Genomic DNA, 15,374 nt, shown 5'->3' with positions numbered 1-15,374 from the left:
AAAAGTATAGGTATGTGTCCCATCTATTTTTGTATATTCACACAAAAACAAATGAAAATATCTTCAAAACCTGACAGGCAACAACTTCATATTTATGATGACAATTCTGTAAGCAAAGTTTTCCAGCATTTGTGGGGGGATTTAAGTTTGTGTTTGAGTTTTTTTATATATTTGATGGCAAAAAACATTTACAAAAATGTTGAAACAAAAAGGGCTAAGAAAAATCAAAATCATAATCATAAAATTCCTTCCTTGATCTCCAGCAAACTTGTGAAATGAGGGTCTATCATGGAAGAGAAGCTGTCCCTGAAATTTGAAGATAACTTTAGTTTGGGGGAGATTGGAGAGCAGTCAAAAATCAAACTTTTCACAAGAAATTAGTTGTAACTTTTTCTGGGGAGGGACTGTCAGCCCTCCATAATTTCAAAGTATATACTATTTACAGTGGACATCACTGAAAACTAAGCACTTATTGTGATACCATATTAATACTTCTCTGTATATATTACTGAATGTTACCCCAATTTTCACAAAATGATTCCTGAGCACCATGTAATTGCTAAAGACATCTGACTACAACTGTATTAATAATGTTAACATGATAAACATTAACTTTCCCAGTTTCTTTGATCCTCCTGTAAAGGAAGTAGAATGTAGGGCTAAGACCTCTACACTTGTAGGGATGATGTCCACTGCTTGCACAGAAGAAGCCATTCTCTCCACGGCCCTCTATGAGCCTGGCCAATCTGCCACTAATAATCATGGACTTTTGTTTTTCCAGTACTCACCCAGTTGTATTCTAAATATAGAAAAGATAATACCAAACTCAATACTTCAGTAGTGCATTTGGTTACTTTTTAATGGTATTCACTGCAGAATGTTATGTAAATAAAAATGCTATGTGTTGAGTTTTAACATTTATATCAATGTCACATTAGGATTTACATCAGGATCACATTAGATACTGGTGTGTGTGTTAGTGTGTATGCACTCGCACACAAACTCTGTTAAAAAGACATTATTATGGTGGCAAAATCAAGCACTCAAAAGTTAGGAAATGCCAGAATTAAGGTTGCCAAAGTAATATCTTAAGTTTTCTTTAAAAAAAAAAAAAAGTTTGAATACCCTAAAATCCGTTGACATTTCATCATGTGACATCATATTGACAGCCAATTGGGTTAGAACTTTATATCCACCACATAGACCTCTGCAACTTGAGCTACGGGTGTAACCGACAGCAGTAATGAATTGTCACTCTGTGTGGACCAGCACCAGATATGGATGAGACACACTTTGCCAGTGGGTTGCACAGATATTTGCTGGCAGCAGAGGACTGGTGAGATTCAGGAATCTTGGGTTCTGTCTATTCCAGATTCTGGAGGGCAGTGTGCTTTGATGGGCACAGACTCTTCTGCCCGTCCCTTCTCCCCTCCCCCCCCCCAAAAAAACAACAACCCTTAACCCCTTCTACCTTATCCTTTCCCACCTGTCCATTTGCCAGTCCTGTCTCTTCCCCATCCCAGTCCCATTCTTCTCACTTAGCCAATCCCAGTCTCCACTTCTCAGGCTTCCCATCCCAGTCGCCTTGCCTAGACATGCCTAGTCTCCCTTTCTGGACTCCCCATCCCAGTGTCTCCTGGCTCCCAGTCTGTCTGTTCCGCTCCTGGCCTCATTCTCCTTGCCCATAAATTCCCAGTAGCACCCTTGTCCACAGTCTCCTTGTCCAAATTTAACATCTCCACTGGCCTTCAGTCACACACCCTCCTGACCATGCTAACCATCCTCACTGGCTCCCAGTCATCCTCCATAAGCTACTTATTCAACCTCAGCCTCCCTCCCCTCCCCTTTCCTGTTTCCTTTTCCCAGTCTCCCCCATTGTTGGCTCCCTGTCCCAGTCTCTTTGTCCAGACAGTGCCTGTTCTGCCCCTGCAAGTCAATGCCCAGTTTCCCCCTCCTCTAGTCCCCAGACTCCAGTCTCGTTTCCTTCCCCCAGGCACCTTAGATTAATCTATTCTTCTCTTCCCCTTCATGTCCCTTCTGCATTTGAATCAAATAGCTTCCTCCTCCATGCTGTGTGGGCCAAACAAGGGGTCACTGAGAGCACAGGAGAGACAGGATCCTTGCTCTCAGTTCTCGTGTCCGGACCTGGTCTTGGCACAGCCCTCAGCAGCCCAGAGCTGAAGTTGCAGATAAAGTCCTGCTCAATGCATATGGAATCATCAGAAATTTTAGCTGTATAGCAAGTCTCTACTGAGCATGTGTGAACTGTGATTTTTTACAAAGGCTTATAGGTTGTCCAAATTTGTGTGGATTGATACAGAAACAACAAAAGGCAAATCTCTGACATACAGGTTATTCCTCTACCAAATTTCAAATCCCTTCTCCAAAGCACGGGAGTGCTAGAGCTTCTCAAGAAAAAGGTTTCCAGAATGTTTAACTTGAGAAAAACAATGTATTTTTTCCCCTAGACTTATTCTCAGAAATGGCTGGATTGTTTTGGCTGAAATTGCTTTAAAAAAAAAATTCAGTCTGAGGTAGATATCCAGCATATAAAATTTCAGCCTGAACAGTTAAAGTTTGGCAAAGTTGTGAAAAACTGAAAACAGGGTCTTTCAATGGGAAGTGTCAAACAACCTTAATAACACTGGTCTACAATTTTTGAGAAGTCGTCTGCTTCAGAGATAAAATGTGCTATTTATTATGTATTTTGATGTGCTGAATTCAAATATGACAATTAAAACAACTGATTGGCTACTGTTTCTAAGATATTTAAGTTTTTACATTTTATGTCTATGTATATTGTGTAGATAGTAGAGTTTTAATCATAAATTGTAAACCTAAGTCTTTTCATGTGTTTATGGTTGCTTTACATGATATTTCACCGGTCTTGTTTATGTAACACTTTAAAAATCAGCAAAAGGGTTATATAAATAAAATTTATTATGAAACAAAAGGCAAAAAACTATTCCGTACATAGTTTAGTCCTATTCAGTGTCTACTCGGCGCTTCTTGGCTTGTCTCTTGTATTCATTAAATGGAGCATCTCTTGTCACTGTCCAGCAATAGTCTGCAAGCATTGATGGGCTCCATTTGCCCTGATAGCGTTTCTCCATTGTTGCAATGTCCTGATGAAATCGCTTGCCATGCTCGTCGCTCACTGCTCCGCAGTTCGGTGGAAAAAAATCTAGATGAGAGTGCAAAAAATGTATCTTTAGTGACATGTTGCAACCAAGGCTTTTGTATGCCTTGAGGAGGTTTTCCACCAACAACCTGTAGTAGTCTGCCTTGTTGTTTCCGAGAAAATTTATTGCCACTAACTGGAAGGCTTTCCATGCCGTCTTTTCCTTGCCACGCAGTGCATGGTCAAATGCATCATCTCGAAGAAGTTCACGAATCTGAGGACCAACAAAGACACCTTCCTTTATCTTAGCTTCACTTAACCTTGGAAATTTTCCACGGAGGTACTTGAAAGCTGCTTGTGTTTTGTCAATGGCCTTGACAAAGTTCTTCATCAGACCCAGCTTGATGTGTAAGGGTGGTAACAAAATCTTCCTTGATTCAACAAGTGGTGGATGCTGAACACTTTTCCTCCCAGGCTCCAATGACTGTCGGAGTGGCCAATCTTTCTTGATGTAGTGGGAATCTCTTGCACGATTATCCCATTCGCAGAGAAAACAGCAGTACTATGTGTATCCAGTCTGCAGACCAAGCAAGAGAGCAACAACCTTCAAATCGCCACAAAGCTGCCACTGATGTTGGTCATAATTTATGCACCTCAAAAGTTGTTTCATGTTGTCATAGGTTTCCTTCATATGGACTGCATGACCAACTGGAATTGATGGCAAAACATTGCCATTATGCAGTAAAACAGCTTTAAGACTCGTCTTCGATGAATCAATGAACAGTCTCCACTCATCTGGATCGTGAACAATGTTGAGGGCTGCCATCACACCATCGATGTTGTTGCAGGCTACAAGATCCCCTTCCATGAAGAAGAATGGGACAAGATCCTTTTGATGGTCACGGAACATGGAAACCCTAACATCACCTGCCAGGAGATTCCACTGCTGTAGTCTGGAGCCCAACAGCTCTGCCTTACTCTTGGGTAGTTCCAAATCCCTGACAAGGTCATTCAGTTCACCTTGTGTTATGAGGTGTGATTCAGAGGAGGAGGATAGGAGAAAATGTGGGTCCTGTGACATTGATGGTTCAGGTCCAGAAGCTTCATCCTCTTCTTCTTCCTCGTCTGACTCAAGTGAGAATGATTCTGGTGCATCAGGAACCGGCAGTCCTTCTCCGTGGGGTACTGGGCGTATAGCTGATGGAATGTTTGGATAATGCACAGTCCACTTTTTCTTCTTTGACACACCTTTCCCAACTGGAGGCACCATGCAGAAGTAACAATTGCTGGTATGATCTGTTGGCTCTCTCCAAATCATTGGCACTGCAAAAGGCATAGATTTCCTTTTCCTGTTCAACCACTGGCGAAGATTTGTTGCACAAGTGTTGCAGCATATGTGTGGGGCCCACCTCTTGTCCTGATCTCCAATTTTGCAGCCAAAATAAAGGTGATAGGCTTTCTTAACCATAGTGGTTAAACTGCGCTTTTGTGATGCAAAAGTCACTTCACCACAAACATAGTAGAAGTTATCTGCACTGTTCACACAAGTACGAGGCATCTCTGCTCAGTTTGGCTAAACAGAAATGTGTCCCTTTGCAAAATCAAACACTGACAAATAAGAGAGCACGACACTGTATGATTTCTAGAGCTGATATAGGGCAATTTGTTCAGCAGAGTGATGTAAGCTTCGTTATGATTCCATCATCCATGACTTCTAGGAATAACATGATGCAATTCATATCATGTATGACGCAATACCAGCTTCAGATTGCATCATTCATTGTTTTGCCTAAAAAGCAAGTACTGTCCAAACCCACTCATATATTTATTCATAGATCCAGTCAAAGATGTATTTTAGTCATTTCTGGTTTAAATTGAGATCCCTTCCCTTTATAACTCACTTATCCTCCGCCATTCCCAAGTCAAGGGTCGTATATACTGACCCAATAGCATATCTTGAAAACTAGAGCCAATCAACAATTTTAAGCATCATTTTCATTCTCAGTGACCCAGAATTAGTAAAGTTTGACTACATTTATTTCAGAAGCATTTTGGCTGTAGAGCAGTGAATTGGAGGTGCTCTCAGTCCCCCTATAATATATGTGTGTGTGTGTATTGTTGGGAATATCAGGTGGGAAAGTGAGTCACACATGCACCTAATTTAGGCTTTATCCGCTTTTACCTTTATTTATAAAATTTCAGACAAAATGATTGCCACTTATAGTGTCTGAACATATATTTATGCCAGATGATAAACAGATAAGACAGAATGGGTAGGGACCCAAGTTATCAAATTAAGGAGTACCAGGAAGTTCTCCTGTATTTCATGAGGTTTGTTGCTGCCTCTGGTTCTTCAGTCTCATTCCTTCCATTTCTGGTCTGGTATATCTCCAATTTTGGTCTCACTCACCTGACTTCCTATGCATATCCACATTATAAATTCATTAGTATTTCTCCAATCAGCGTTAAGCATTGTATTCTGCATAACCAGTACAATGCATAAGGAATATTGCTTTCCTACTTACAATTGTTGACTGATATCTTTTTAAATGTTGTCTGTTTATACAAAAAAATAGTTGAGAGATGGATCCTGAGTTGATTTGGTGCAATTGATAGTTTGGGGTCTTTTTAAAGGGCAATTTTTGGATGTAGGCTCATTTTTAGTGATTATTCATGTTATAAGTTTATATGAACCCATTATCCATCAGTTATAACATCTCTAAGAGAAATAATCTTCTCCATCAGGAGCTGTACTATTCTGTCTGATTGTATCCTCCTGAAAAGAAGGGTTCATGCATAGCTGCTCACTGATAAAATCTTCTCCATCAGTAGCTGCACTTCTCTACCACCACATGTTCTTCCATCACTGCCTTTAGCCAAACTTGTGCATACACCCCTTACCAAACTACCATCTCTCAACACCACCACCTATTAGACCAGCATCAACAAGGACTGCTGTTGGAATAATAATCTGATAAAGAGGTATGTGCAAATAGATGGAAGACAGGAAAAGTTAAGGTTGCTGTGCATAATGCATGGTGTATGTCAGTGTAGTATGGTGAGAGTCCATCAGTGGAGGAGTAGAGGGTGTAGGTACTGTTAGGTTGCTTAATTTTTTATTTCCTTGCATTAGTGGGTTTGTATTAAGCATGTTGGTCCTGCTAGTGAAGGCAGGGGGCTGGACTCGATGACCTTTCAAGGTCCCTTCCAGTTCTAGGAGATGGGATATCTCCATTAATTATTATTATTATTATAAATTATTATTATTATTATTATTATTATGTTATATGTGTAGTATAGGTTATATGTGTAGAGGTGAACAGTGAGGTGGCAAAATTTGCAGATGGCACAAAATTGCTCAAGGTAGTTAAGTCAAAAGCTGACTGCAAAGAATTACAAAGGAATCTCACAATACTGGGTGACTGGGCAACAAAATGGCAGATGAAATTCAGTGTTGATAAATGCAAAGTAATGCACATTGGAAAACACAATCCCAGCTATACATACATAATAATGGGGTCTAAATTAGCTGTTACCACTCAAGAAAGAGACCTTGGCGTCATTGTGGATAGTTCTCTATCAGAAAACATCTGCTCAAAGTGCAGTACTAGTCAAAAAATCTAGCACCTAATTAGGAAAGGCATAGGTAATTAGACAATAAATATCCTAATGTCGCTATATAAATCCATGGTATTCCCATACTTTCAATACAGTGTGCACTTCTGGTTGCCCCATCTCAAAAAATATATATTAGAAATGGAAAAGGTACAGAGAAAGGCAACAAAAATGATTAAGGGTATGGAACAGCTTCCACATGAGGAGAGATTAAAAAACTATCATTGTTCAGCTTCAAAAAGAGATGACTATGCGGGGATATGAAAGAGGTGTATAAAATCAAGAATAGTGTGGAGAAAGTGAATTAGGAAGTTTTATTTACACCTTCACATATTACAAGAACTGGGGGCACCCAATGGAATTAATAGGCCAGAGGTTTAAAACAAACAAAAGGAAGTACTTCTTCACACAGTGCATAGTCAATTTGTGGAACTCATTGCGAGGGGATGTTGTGAAGGCCAAAAGTATAACTGTGTTAAAAAAAGAATTGGAGAAGTTCATGGAGGATAGATCCATCAATGGCTATTAGCCAAGATGGTCAGGGATGCAACCCCATGCTCTGGATGTCCCTAAGCCTCTGACTGCCAGAAGCTCGGAGTGGACAACAGGGGATGGATCACTTGATTATTGCCCTGTTCTATTCATTCCCTTTGAAGCTTCTGGCATTGGCCATTGTCAGAAGACTGGATACCGGGCTAGATGGACCATTGGTCTGACCTAATATGGCCATTCTTACAGTCTTACGTAACTCTTTCAGAACAAAGGAATTTTTTATTTGTATATTATTGCTCCTTTGACACAAGTATCCAATTCTGACAGTAGTGTTGCCCCTCAGCCAAGCAAAAACAGATATCCAGGGCTTTGCAGGTCAACATCCCAGTAGAGGAGAAATCAGTGACTTGGAGTCTTCATGTATTCTAAGTATAAGTTACCGGTACTTTATTTTCACATATACGCCAATCCTGAAATGAGATGGGCAAACAGCATGTAGGGCAATCCCTTCTCCTGGGAATCTCAGCTTGACAACAATGCCCAGTTTCCAGAGAGAACTCTGCCTCAATAATTGACTTTAATCAGAGCCCAAGGCAGAGAGCAAACTCTCCTTCTGCTTTCTCTCTTTACTTTGTGTTGCTTATATGACTCACGGTAGCTTTAGCTGACCAGACTATCTGGCACCAATATTTTCATTATATAGAAACATACAAACCAGTGCACCAGGAAGTACATAATGAAAGAACCTACATATTTCAATCAACATAGGTTGTTTTTAGAACAGGATGAACTGTTCACATGTAAATTTCATTAGCACCTCATTAGGCTGCTTTTTTTCCTTTCCTCCTTTTTTTAATAATAATAAAGCCCTGTGAACCAAAATTCTGTTCTGACTTACACTTTAATTATGTTGTTTAGTCAGTGCTAGATTTGTCCTGAGATATTAAATGTTTTTGACAGTCAGCAAGCAGTAATTGCACCAAAAATCCAGCTTTTGTTTCGAGTTTACAGTAATAGGAGCAACTAAACTCTTGGCCATTTAAATAAGAACACAAGAGCCTGAAAAATAAACTAGAAGATTCTTATAAAAAAATACAGAGATTTGAGGAGCCTCTGATAATGGTTAGTCATCTGTAAAAAACAAGAGAGTAGCTGGCTTTCTACAATTCTTGCAGACGTTGTGGGAGCTATTCGCTCTCTCTGAGCCCAGCAATACTTGCTGTTTCTTTGTAGTCCTTTGAGATGTTGTAGATGAATCTCACCGGCTCTGTAGTTGACAGCTTTCCCCTGACGTGTAAACAGATTTGGTGATTTTCTTGCTTTCTCTGTAGTCTTGTTAAATGCAACTCAGGTATATTGGCTTTAAAAGTTACCCACAATTATTCATTACAGTTCTTGACTGTTTTACTTATCAACTCTTATACATTTGGTCAATAAAATAAGTAAACATGGTTATTGTTTTTATTTTTATGTAAAATATGTTGTAATAATTACATTATGTGTAGTAGGCATGATGATTCAGACAACCAAAACATTCTGTTGTAAATTGGACTTTTAACATGAGCCAAAGTGGATGCATCTCTGGGGAGAGTGTTTTAGGCTATTTTTTCTTGGAGCTATTGTGCATTTTTTAAACCAGAGATTGCTACTGGAGAAACGTTCAGCTCAGATGTAGTGAAGCCTGCAGTGATTTCAGCACTTTTGTACTATAGGTGGGAATTGCTCTTGGCAATGGTATTAAGAAAATAACTTGAAGTAAGAAAAGAGAAAACGTGGAGAAAATTAATTGAAAAGTATGTGACACTGTAATTAATTAAATAATGTGCAAATACACACTATTAAAATTCATATTATACAAATGTTCAAACTGAAATAATTCTAAATTACTGTGGATTATAAACTAAGATTAATGTGTTTTCCATTTTCTTTTTTCTTGTTCAAAAAATATTTGTATAGCACCATAAATGTAGATGCTATTTAAGGACAAAACTAAAACATGTACATTCACTCTGAAGAACTTGAAATCCAAATAAGACAGGTGAGACAAATGCAAAAAAAGATTCATATATTCATAGGTGTTCACGCTAGAAGGGACCATTGTGATCATCTGTCTGATCTATATAATACAAGCCATAGACCTTCCCTGAATAGAAACTTTGCTTAAGTAGAGCATATCTTTTAGACAAAAGTCCAATCTTGATTTAAAAATTGCCAGAGATGAGAATCCCGTACAACCCTTGGTAAATTGTTGCAATGGTTAATTTACCTTCACTTTTAAAAATAGTATCTTATTTTCAGTCTGAATTTGTCTAGGTTCAACTTCCAGTCATAGGATCTTGTTGTGCCTTTGTCTGCTAGACTGGAGTCCATTGTCAAATTTGTGTTCCCTATGTAGGTACTTATAAACTGTGATCATATCACCCCTCTTTCTTAAAATAAATAGATTGAACTATTGATGATAGATTCTCCTATTGTGTTCGATGGATGAGCTACACTCATTTATTGCGGGTCCTGAGATGAAACCAAAGGCCAGTATCAGACCTGCAGTCCTATCCACAAGTGCCACAGGTGAAGACAGTTGTAGATGAATGTGTGCTGCTTTTACCATTATGCCTCACACATCTCTTTTTGATTGCAGCAGTCCATGAGCTCTTGAAATCTTTCAGTGTGAAGTGGCAGAGCTGCTATCATCAGATCTTATCATGGGCTAAGAGCTCCCAGGTGTTCATGTCAACATTGCAAGATTGATGGTTGGTTGCAAGAGTGTCTTTGTAATGTTTTCTTGGTCTGTCCCTAAAGTGAGTTCTGATCTGTAATTCTCTGTGAAAGACAGCCTTCACTATTCCATTGTCAGACAAACAGACCACATGATCACACCATCTCAGCTGTATTATCACTATAAAAGCTTCAGGGCCTGTCATGTTGCAGCACTCAAGGACGTCAGTTTTTGGAAAGAAATCTTTCCATTTAATTCCCATTATCCGCAGTAGACATCAAAGATGGAATTGGTCCAAGTGTTTTATGTGGAATTGATAAGTAGTTCATGTATCATAGAATCAAAGAAGACTAGGGTTGGAAGAGATCTCAGGAGGTCATCTAGTCCAACCCCATGCTCAAAGCAGAACCAACACCAACTAAATCATCCCAGCCAGGGCTTTGTCAAGCCGGGCCTTAAAAACCTCTAAGGATGGAGATTCCCCCACCTCCCTAGGTAACCCATTCCAGTGCTTCACCACCCTCCTAGTGAAATAATGTTTCCTAATATCCAACCTAGACCTTCCCCACTGCAACTTGAGACCATTGCTTCTTGTTCTGTCATCTGCCACCACTGAGAACAGCTGAACTCCATCCTCTTTGGAACCCCCCTTCAGGTAGTTGAAGGCTGCTATCAAATCCCCCCTCAGTCTTCTCTTTTGCAGACTAAAGAAGCCCAGTTCCCTCAGACTCTCCTCATAAGTCATGTATCGCAGCCCTAGAGGAGGGTGGTGGTGACGACGGTGTGGTAAATATCAATTTTTGTTTGCAGTCTGACATCCTGTTCATTTCAGAGACCATGCTGAAGTTTTCCAAAGCATAGCTGGCTGCACCAATGTACTTTGTAAGATCATCATCATTAATAGAATCTTGTGAAATGACACAGCCAAGGTAGCAACATTTTTCAATGACTTTGAATGCTATATTTTCAGTGGACACAAATGGAGAAGTTGCAATACTTTCTGGTTGAGACTGGCTCATGACATCTATCTTTAGGCTGATTGTTAAGAAAAAACATTTTGCTGCATGCACAAAAAGCAGTCAATGAGAAACTGAATGTCCTTGAGGATATGGGCCAATAAAGCACAATCATCAGCGAACAGTAATTCATGAACAATTGTCTTCAAAACTTCTGTCTTTGCATGCAGATAATGCAAATTCAGGACATTTCTATCTATATAGTATTGCATGTAAATGCCATAATCAGTGTCTCTGAATACATCTATTAGAACTGCTGTAAACACGATGCTAAATAAAGTTAGCACAAGAGCACAGCCTTGTTTTACTCTACTGGTAACAAAGAGTTTTGAGAAGTAGCCATGGTCAAGGACATGAACTGCATTCCTGCATGAAAATAATTAATAATATTTCATAGGAACTGAACTTGTGGAGGAGAGTCCATAAGCCATCTCAGTTTACAGAATCAAAGGCCTTAATAAGATCAACAAAAACTACATATAGATCTTGATTCTTCTCACAACATTTCTCCTGAATTTGCCAAAGTGCAAAGATTATATCTGAAGTACCATTCCCAGCACATTGGCTTTCAGGCAGTATCTTCTCTGCAAATTGATTAGTTAGCCAGTTTAGCAAGACTTGCTCGAGTATCTTTCCTGCAGTAGCAAGGAGCGAGAGGCCACAATGTTTACCTCAAGAAGTGTACTTGCCTTCCGATTTGTAAAGGTGAATAGTGTTGACAACTTTAAGTTCCCATGACACAGCCTCCTTTTCCCAAAACTTTCAATAGCGGTCATTGAGCTTCCTGATCAGCTCATGGCCCTCATATTTGAAGATCTCTGCAGGGAATACAACCTGGACCCACTGCTTTGATGTTTGATATTTGCTTGACAGCTTTCCATACTTCAGATATGTTCAGTGGAATTGAGAGTTGGTCTTGAATTGGAAATTGTTCAAGATCATCAAGCACTGGTGCTGACATTGTGGTCAGGCAGTTCAGAATTTTATTAAAGTGTTCAGCCCATCTTTTTTCAGAATTTGTCCATGACTGGTCAGCAACAGCGACTCATCTTCATTCCAAATACAGCTGATACCATTAGAATGTGTGCTGTACAAGGTCTTCAGCTCATCAGAAAAGCATTTGAAGTCTTTTTGGTCTGCCGCTGATTGAAGCTACTCAGCTTTCATTTTCCATCAGCTGTCCTTCAAAGATTGAGCTATAAATTATGTAAAGCTAAATAGAGGGCAGCAGTACAGGAAATGGAGAACATTAGGATTATTGATGATGAGAAGAAAGGATTACTTTTAGCAATGGATTTCAAGAATGGAGTTGAAGGAACTGATGTTTGGCAGATAAAGAGAGGGGGGAAATTTGAAGCATAGTGGATTCCATGTTAAAGATCTGAGGGGAAATCCTGGCTCCACTGAAGTCAGTGTTGAAATTTCTATTGACTTCAGTGGGGATAAGATTTCACCTTTGAAGCAGAGTGGGGAATGGGAATGAAAGGAGGAGAAGTAAGCCAGAATGATTGAGTAGAGAGCATTGGCATGGGGATAGGTAGATAGGCACAATTATGAAGGGCTTCGTAATTGAGCGTATAAACTTCAAATGTGACAATTAAACTGAGAGAAAACATTGGAGAGATTGAATGAAGAGGTCTGCTGTGGTTGGAGGTGTGTGTTTGTGAGAGAGAATGAATTTAGCAGTAACATTTTGGTCAGACAGAAGAGAAAATAGTTCATTATGGACAAATATGGAAGATGGTAATTTCCTTTCTTCGCATACAAGTTGTTTGCTTCATTAAATATGTTTCGTTTTCTCTTCTGGAAAACAACATTACTTGTTATTATTCCTAGCCCAACTAAACCACTAATTTTAGTCAGTTTAAATCAAAATATATATTTTTCTGGGAAAATATTAATATAATAATTTAAATTAAATTTAAATTTATTTCTTCGGGTTTTTTTAGTTTCTCTTCACCTTTAGTTTCTCTTCACCTTTTCTTTTGTGAGTTTGAATGCAAAATATTATTTCATAGAAGCATTTGTGTTTTTCTACATTACGGCAGAAAAGATTGCTTGAAGAAAGGTTGCTTAAGAATTTACATAGTAATCCCCTTTTTGAGCTGTTCAAAATGATCTGGAGCTTTCACTTATACGTCTGAAATTTTCCAGGTATTTCGAGGCCTGACTTCTTTTTGAAGATTAATTTTATTAGGACAGTTTGAGTAAAAATGATTCAGCCACTTGGGAATAAGAGGAAAGCAAAAGAAATACACTTTTTCTGTTATGAAAAAAACAAGCCGTATGATGTTTTTTGAACAACTTCTGTGCTGACGTAACTCAGGGTCTAAAGTTGAATTTTGGCAATGAAACCACCCATGCTGAGTGTGACATTTTTGAGTGCTCCTGTGAAAAATTGGTTTAGCTTTGAATGACATTTTTGACCATTGATAGCTATACTTCATGCAGCCTTAATATTTTCTTAATATATATATACTTGTGCTTATGTTTTTCCCCCCTCTCTCTTTGTAATATTTTCCTTCTCCTTTAGGGTTTGATCCTGCACCACTGAAGTCAATAAAGTTTTGTCACTGGTGCAGGATTAGCCCCTTAGTTATCTCAATTAGCATGTCAGTATTCAACAAAACAGACAAAAACTTTTTTGTGATGTGATTTTAGCAATATTTGTTTTATTTTTGTCTCATTTCCAGTATAATTCTGTATGATATACTTAACTAATTAATCCTGTATCTTTTGTAGCATGCATTCTTTGTATATCCCATTTGTTACTAGTGCTGAAACCCTCATACCTCTGAGGCATCGACTATATCAGTGGGTCAAAAAGAAGCCTCCTCTCCAGGGCCGCCTGGGGGGGAGGGGGGAAAAGTGGGGCAATTTGCCCCAGTCCCCACGAGCCCTGGCCTGGCGGCGGTCAGGGTATTCGGTTAGGGCCCCCCGCCGCCGAAATGCTGCCGAAGACCTGGACCGCCGCCGAGTGAGTACAAGCGCCGCAGCCAGAGCCGGAATCGGGCCCCATGCCCCTAAGAGGGCCCCGCAACATCCTGAAGGAGCTGCTGCCAAAGTCCCGCCACTGTCTTTGGTGGCAGCTCAATTGCTGCCACGGAGGAAGGACCCTCCGCCGAAGTGCCGCCGAAGGCACTGGCAGCCGATTGAGCTGCCGCCGCCGACAGTGCCGGGACTTTGGCGGCAACTCAATCAGCTGCCAGTGCCTTCAGTGGCACTTCGGCGGAGGGTCCTTCCTCCGTGGCAGCGATTGAGCTGCCGCCGAAGACAGCGGCAGGACTTCGGTGGCAGCTCCTTTGAATCGGGCCCCGCGGTGCCTAAAGCCGGCCCTGGCTGCAGCTCCCTCGCTTTGCCCCAGGCCCCCTGAATCCTCTGGGCAGCCCTGCTCCTCTCTGACACTGCATTATACTTTTCTCAGCTGGATGCAACATTTTACATAATATACAGCCTCAGCAGATTATTAATAAAGCCATATTTCCATTTGCTTTTTAATAAGGAGTATAAGTAGAGATTGCTTGGCTGATTCTGGGATAAACACATGTAATTGCTCCAGAAAGCCTGGACACAGCTGTTGTGGAACATGAAAAGGTACCTTTTTTTGTTATTTTTTTTCTGGCACTATTCATTTCCATCTCTTTTAAAAGGTGTCTCTGTAGATGGGGTTTTTAGTACATATAGAATAATTTACATCTCCAGGGCAGTAAATTCAGCATTCCAAAGGAATGCTACTTTTGAAGAGTATGTCTAACATATTCAGACACCAGAACACTGCTTATTATAATTTTAGTGCAGAACTTAAGCATGTGTAATGAGGTTTCATCTTTGTAGCCTCAGTATGCACCCAGGGAAAACACATGAAAGAACTAAATCAGTGAGCATAAGAATAACTTCTTCAAATTCTTCCTCTTCTTTATTTATTCCTTGTGATTTTAGTGTTTGTTTGACTGGTGTTGTTAGCTACTAGTTTCTATCCATGATTATGTTCTTTCATTTCAATATATACATCCTTTTTTTTTTCTTTTTGAGAACTAAGTCGTCAATTAACATTTCTAAAAAAACAGATATAACTGAATGGTATTCTCCTCAAAGGGAATGTTTCTGTGTCTAGAAGTGACTCTTGTTAGTTCATAAAAAGAACCCAAACCACTCTTTTTATCTTAGCTGTACAAGTACTATCATTACATCGGTCTCCTGTGAGTTAAAATAGAGTTTGTGTGATAAATTCCCCTCAGACAAAAAAGCATCCCATTTATAACTGCCTGATTATCAAAGCTGCCTTTCTTGATGCTTCTTGTACTAAATGGTTCACTTCCCTTTCCCCAATCCCCCCATTATCTCTGCTTTTGGTTTTGACGTACCACTTCAGTGTACACTACATCACTCCAGATCTAGTGCAATATATTTTTAC

The 15,374-nt window shown here is 39.7% G+C and overlaps 1 protein-coding gene across 1 annotated transcript in view; it reads left to right on the top strand.

Moving 5' to 3' along the window:
• Positions 1-15,374, top strand: part of CSMD1 (CUB and Sushi multiple domains 1) — a 1,638,713-nt gene that overhangs the window by 1,431,634 nt on the left and 191,705 nt on the right. The window lies entirely within an intron of this gene.

The sequence above is a fragment of the Emys orbicularis genome, chromosome 3 (assembly GCF_028017835.1).
Source record: "Emys orbicularis isolate rEmyOrb1 chromosome 3, rEmyOrb1.hap1, whole genome shotgun sequence".
Lineage (NCBI taxonomy): Eukaryota > Metazoa > Chordata > Testudines > Emydidae > Emys > Emys orbicularis.
This window is presented reverse-complemented; position numbering and strand designations above follow the sequence as displayed.